We start from the raw sequence: 7223 nt of genomic DNA on the forward strand, positions 1-7223 counted from the left end.
TTCCAGGGCAGCCAGGGCTACACAGAGAAACCCTGTCTCAGAAAAAAAAAATCTGTGTTCCTCCAATACTGCCTGTAATTCTGACTGTGTTAGTGTACACTTGTAACCTCATCTCTGGAAACTCAATGACAGAAAAATCCCTTGTGTTTGTCAGTTTGCCTGCTTTGCCCAATGAAGAACCTTATGAGGGAGGCCCTGTCTCAGCAAAGATACTGCACCTAAGCAATCAATGTGAAGGAACCAAGAGAACAGGAATCAATCATTCCAGACAGAGGAGCAAAAGGTTTGCAATGAGATTGCTTCTTTTAGAAATGTCATTGAAGCTCCATGCTTAGAATCCAATTCAAGATGGCTTCATAAGCAAGATGTGAGCAATGATATAACAATAGACATGTTAATGTGAAAGGAGGAAAGCTAACCATGCCTTAACTCTACCTGAAGATCTGGCAACTAAAGAATTGTGAGAGTGGGTGAAATAGTCTTCCTCAGATATGAGCCACCTAACAATCCAACTTCAAGTGGTCAGCCCTGTATTACATGTATACAGTGAATGAGCAGGTTCCTTATTATATGCACATTCCTAAGGGAATACACACACACACACACACAAACACACACACACACACACACACACACACACACACACACATACACACACACACACACATACACATTCACACATTCACATGTGTGTGCACAGATGTGATATGAATTTGAAAAAGAGCTACATGAAAGTTATTGGGGAAACAAAAGTGCACAGAGAAATGATATATTTATATTATCATTAAGAAATAAAGAAATTATACATATATATAATAAAATTCTAAAAATAAGCTGCTGTACATAGTGCCTGATGAACAATATCTGAGGTTGTTTTGTGAACTTGTACATATAGGAATCCATATAAACAAAAGTAAAAATTCAGTTGTTTCTCATAATCTTATTATTTGCTATAAAATTCATGCTTTGAAAATATACCTATTGTTACCATAATACACAATACCAGTCAAATCTATAGAATATTGTTACTAGGGAAAGGATTCATAGTGTTCTATACATATTAAATTATACATGATTTTGAATGTTAGTAATTAGTTATTTGAAATTGTGAATCATGGCCTTAATATTTTCTCTTATTTTATTCTTCATATTAGTAACTTCATTTATTTCTTTACTAATCATTTAGCCAATCTAATGTGTTGTGGTTGGAATAGAACTATGATGTTTATAACCTAGAGAATAAGCAAACTAATGATCCAAAAGCACTGCCAACTATAAATTCAGACACACTATCAAGCACTGATGTTTACTTAAGTCACAAGTATTTATTCAGGAAGTACAAAGTGTTATTACTCTATCATTTATTTTTCTGTTTCGTTGAGCAAGAAATATCAAAGAGTATTCAGGACAGGAATAATCAGTGTGGGCTTGGAAAAGCAGTGTTGCCATCTCATAATATACAGTAAGAGGTCAGTTTAGATCACTGACGTCAAAAATGATGACATCTTGACATTAATATAAAGAAAGCACAGACATTTCATTCTCTTGTCACTGAAAAACATGCTCACTGAAAGTGACAGATCATATTTTGTAGAGAGATCATCTTGCGTTTGATTTCTGTGTTTCTGACATTTCTGATGCTTTACTCTAAAACACTGATAAATAAAATGTACTGAACATTAGCCAGAAAACAACAATCATTTACCTGGAAACTCAGAAAACATGTCACAAAACACTGCCTTCATAGTTATTAAATTAAAACACTTGGCCTTAAAATTGAACCATATGTTTTATAATTTCTGTATTTTATGAGTTTCTTATACATTGGTTCTAATTTTCAATTGCAGAGTTATTTGGAAATGTTATAAAATGAAGATAGATTCCTTGTGTACACTCAACTCCTCTGTATCATATTAAGAAAAAAAATTCCCAGAATTCGTGAAAATTAATTATCTTTTCCTTTTGTGTACTTTAATTTTGTCCACTAAAAGAGCAATTTCCAAATATGACAAAACAGGATTCAAGAAGACAAAGCAAAAGCCCTCTTGGAGACCTGCTAATTTCTGAAGGGAAACAGAATAGAACTAAGGGGAAGGGAAGTAGGGAAGAGTAGAAGGAGGGGAACCTGTGGCAGGGCTAAACTGTATTAGAGACGAATCCTGCTTTCAATTTTAAAAATAGATTTAAAAATCTATTTATTTACAGTTTTGAAGATATAAATTTGCATTAAGAAGTCCCTAACTATTACTTGTGATACACCATACTTCCAGAGTATATGTAGTCATTTTATACTCATAACCATCTTACCAGCTAGACAGTAATGGCACATACCTTTAATCCTAGCACTTGCCAGGCCAGTGAAAGAGTAAGAAATTCACTGATCTTAACCTGTGCTTAATGTGCCTCAGACAAACATAAACTTCATTATCTTTATGGTTATTAGGATTTTTAACAAGGAAACCACAGATAACTTTATTTTCAGTAACTATCCAAAGAGTCACTATTCAGTCTCTTGAGGATGCTTTTTGGATTTACTGTGAATGTAAACTTAAAAGTTTAGTTATTGTCTTAGTCAGGGTTTCTATTCCTGCACAAGCATCATGACCAAGAAGCAAGTTGGGGAGGAAAGGGTTTATTTGGCTTACACTTCTATGTTGCTGTTCATCACCAAAGGAAGTCAGGACTGGAATTCAAGCAGGTCAGAAAGCAGGAGCTGATGCAGAAGCCATGGAGGGATGTTCTTTACTGGCTTTCCTCCCCTGGCTTGCTCAGCCTGCTCTCTTAAGAACCAAGACTACCAGTGCAGAGATGGTCCCACCCACAGGAGGCCTTTCCCCCTTGATCACTAATTGAGAAAATGCCTTACAGTTGGATCTTATGGAGGCATCTCCCCAACTGAAGCTCCTTTCTCTGAGATAACTCCAGCTGTGTCAAGTTGACGCAAAACTAGCCAGTACAGTTATGTACTAATTTTATTTGAAATTATTCACTTAATTTCAGCAAGAACTTGAAATCAATTTTAATTATTTAACGCCAAATCTTCAAATGTGACTCATATCATGTAGCAGTATTTTATAGAAATAAAACAAGATAGAGACAGTAGGTACCTTTGTTTCAAAGGTAACTATGATACATTTGTGCCAGAGATGACACCAGACTTACAATATAATGCACATCCTTCATTATAATACAGAGAGGTGAGGAGGGGATGAAGATGATGGGAGGTAAGTAGGGGTAGTCAGAAGTTTTTATACTGACCACTGGAGGTAAACATGCGTTTGGGTATTGCAGTAACAACGCCACCATCGAAATGTATATCTGTCATGTATCTATAGACCAACATTATTGGGTTTCCCTTATAAATGATTTCCACAGCATTTCCATTTTATATCTAGAGTATCGATATAAAATTATGTACACAATTCCCTGGATTTTATATGAGAGGAGGAAACTTTCATGTCAGTAATTCTTTATTTCTATGTCCTCCATTGTATTCATTCTATAATCTTAAAACTTTCAGGCTATAAGGGAGTGAAATTATATTTACTCTGAGGTATCCAAGCCTAGAAATAGTTTATTTATATTTAATTAACAATTAAATTATAATAAGTTACTTATATTTAATTACTAACCAGAGTACTGTGGGGTTTGTTGTTGTTGTTGTTTGTCAATAATATAATGGTCACAGATGTATTACTATTACTGTGTTTTAGGGAATTAGCAAAAGAATATGAAGAAGTAAGCAAAGAAGAGAAGAAAATAGAAACAAAGGCACTTGGCAAATTCAAATAACTGGATTAATCATTTAACTAAAATTTTAGTACTTATAGGATTCAAACTCCATACAGAATTTTTTCATCTGGTATATAAAGATGTAGTGAATTATGATAAATATTTCCTTCTACTTGAAGAGTTAAAATATTCTAAAGTGGATAAAATTAGAAAAAAAATATTGAAATTGCAATCTATTAGAATATATGTGAAATAAACAATGGCAGACTTATTCTATTCACTATCACTACTTATTATAAAACAGACAAAGGTTTTTTGTTGTATTTTTGTAGCTTTTCCCAGTTCTTTTTTTTTAATACTGATTATTATTAGATATTTTCTTCATTTACATTTCAAATGCTATCCTGAAAGTCCCCGATACCCTTCCCTGTGCTGCTCCCCAACCCACCCACTCATGATTACTGGCCCTGGCATTCCCCTGTACTGGGGCATATAATCTTCTCAAGACCAAAGGCCTCTCCTCCCATTGAGGGTCTACTAGGCCAGTCTACTAGGCTATCCTCTGCTACATATGCAACAAGAGACTCAAGCTCTGGGGGGTGCTGGTTAGTTCATACTGTTATTCCTCCTATAGAGTTGCAGACTTGTTTAGCTCCTTGAGTACTTTATCTAGCTCCTTCATTGGGGGCCCTGTGATCCATTCAATAGCTGACTGTGAGCATCCACTTCTGTATTTGCCAGGCACTGGCATAGCCTCTCAAGAGAAAGCTATATAAGGGTCCTTTCAGCAAAATCTTGCTGGCATATGCAATAGTGTCTTGGTTTGGTGGTTGCTTATGGGATGGATCCCCAAGTGGGGCAGTCTCTGGATGGTCCTTCCTTTGGTCTCAGCTCCAAATTTTGTCTCTGTAACTCCTTCCATGGGTATTTTGTTCCCCATTCTAAGGACCGAAGCATCCATACTTTGTTCTTACTTCTTCTTGAGTTTCATGTGTTTTGCAAATTGTATCTTGGGCATTCTAAGTTTCTGGGCTAATATCTGCTTATCAGTGAGTGCATATCATGTGTGCACTTTTGTGATTGGGTTACCTCACTCAGGATGATATCCTCTAGATCCATTCATTTGCCTAAGAATTTCATAAATTCATTGTTTTTAATAGTTGAGGAGTTCTCCATTGTTTAAATGTACCACATTTTTTGTATCCATTCATCTGTTGCAGGACATCTGGGTTCTTTCCAGCTTCTGTCTGCTTCTGACTGCTATGAACATAGTGAAGCATGTGTCCTTATTACAAGTTGGAACATCTTCTGGATATATGCCCAAGAGTGGTACTGCTCGATCTTCCAGTAGTACTATGTCCAATTTTCTGAAGAACCACCAGACTGATTTCCAGAGTGGTTGTACAAGCTTGCAATCCCACCAGCAATGGAGGAGTGTTTCTCTTTCTCCAGGTCCTTGCCAGCATCTGCTGTCACCTGAATTTTTAATCTTAGCCATTCTGACTGGTGTGAGGTGGAATCTTAGGGTTGTTTTGATTTATATTTCCCTGATGATTAAGGATGTTGAACTTTTTTTAGGTGCTTCTAAGCCATTAATTATTCCTCAGTTGAGAACTCAGAAATCCACCTGCCTCTGCCTCCCAAGTGCTGGGATTAAAGGCGTTTGCCACCATGCCGAGTTGAGAATTCTTTGTTTAGCTATGTACCACATTTTTAAGCAGGGTTATTTGGTTTTTGGAGTCCAGCTTCTTGCGTTTTTCTTGTATATATTGGATATTAGTTCCCTATCAGATTTAGGATTGGTATGGATCCTTTCCCAATCTGTTGGTGGCCTTTTTGTCTTATTGACATTGTCTTTTGTCTTACAGAAGTTTTGCAATTTTATGAGGTCCCATTTGTGTATTCTTGATCTTACAGCACAAGCCATTGTTGTTCTGTTCAGGAATTTTCCCCCTGTGCTGATATCTTTGAGGCTTTCCCCCACTTTCTCCTCTATAAATTTCAGAGTCTCTGGTTTTATATGGAGTTCCTGATTCACTTAGCCTTGAGCTTTGTAAAAGGAGATAAGAATGGATCAATTCACATTATTCTACATTATAAATGCCAGTTGAGACATCACCCTTTGTTGAAAATTCTGTATTTTTTCCACTAGAGAGTTTTAGCTCCTTTGGAAAAATCAAGTGACCATAGGTGTGTGGGTTCATTTCTGGATCTTCAATTCTATTCCATTGATCTACCTGTCTTTCGCTGTACCAGTACTGTGCAGTTTTTATCACAATTGTTCTTTAGTACAATTTGAGGTCAGGCATTTTGATTCCACCAGAGGTTCTTTTATTGTTGAGAATAGTTTTTGCTATCCTAGGTTTTTTGTTATTGCAGATGAATTTGCAAATTGCCCTTTCTAACTTGATGAAGAATTGAGTTGGAATTTTGATGGGGATTGCATTGAATCTGGAGATTGCTTTCAGCAAGATAGCCATTTTTACTATATTAATTCTGCCAGTCCAAGAGCATGGGAGATCTTTCCATTTTCTGAGACCAAAACAAAGAAAAGAAACAAAAAACCCAAAATACAGAAAAAACAAAACAAATAAACAAAAAGAAATAAGACTACAGCTGGATCTTTTAAAACAACTAACAGAAAAGTGTGTGTAGACATAAAAGTCCTGGGCCTGAATTCAGAACAGCAAATGCAGTTAGAAAATTCAATTATGCTAGGTCACTCCTGAGACTTACAAGGGTTTTCATTATGAAATTACAATTCTGTATCTGAGAGAATATTAGGGAGTAAATATACTTGATTTTATAACTAAAAGAATGTCATAGCACATAATACATACTTTTGAGATATCACCCAATAAGAACAGTGATCACTGAAAGATTAGGAAGAAGCCAAAGAGGTGATAGGGTATAAGTCAATTAAAAAACATACTCCTATAATAATTAACCACATTCCCTCAACTTATGATCTTGAAAATGTTTACTAACACCAAGAGAAAGAGAAAAGTCCCCTAAATAGGGATTGATTATTTAGAGTACACAGTGGTGATATCAGGGAAGGCTAAAATCACACATTCATACAGAATGCTGAAGACAGGAAATGATAAAGGCACACAAGCTCTTGAGAAAGAGTTCTGAAAATCGGCCCAGTTCTTTGCAATCTTTCCAAGGCTTGATTATGATGATGAAATGTTGACATGAACCACGGAGTTTGGGAAACAACATTAGAAATGAACCAAGTTCAAAGAAGGCTGGAAAGAGACAATAGTGGCATCAGCCAGGTAGCATGCCTGTATAATCCATAAGGCATTGTTAGGATTCTTAGAAAAGTATTGCTTCATTGATGGACTGAATTTTACTCTAAACAGAATGGTTCCCTGTTCCTCATTGCTTAATAAGGCTGGAAGCTAGACTATACTTGGTAAAATTGCTTCAAATGCCTTCATTGCGATTCAGATCTGACCCCAAACCACGTTTGAGGTTAAAAGCAT

The sequence above is a fragment of the Mus caroli genome, chromosome 5 (genome assembly GCF_900094665.2).
Source record: "Mus caroli chromosome 5, CAROLI_EIJ_v1.1, whole genome shotgun sequence".
Lineage (NCBI taxonomy): Eukaryota > Metazoa > Chordata > Mammalia > Rodentia > Muridae > Mus > Mus caroli.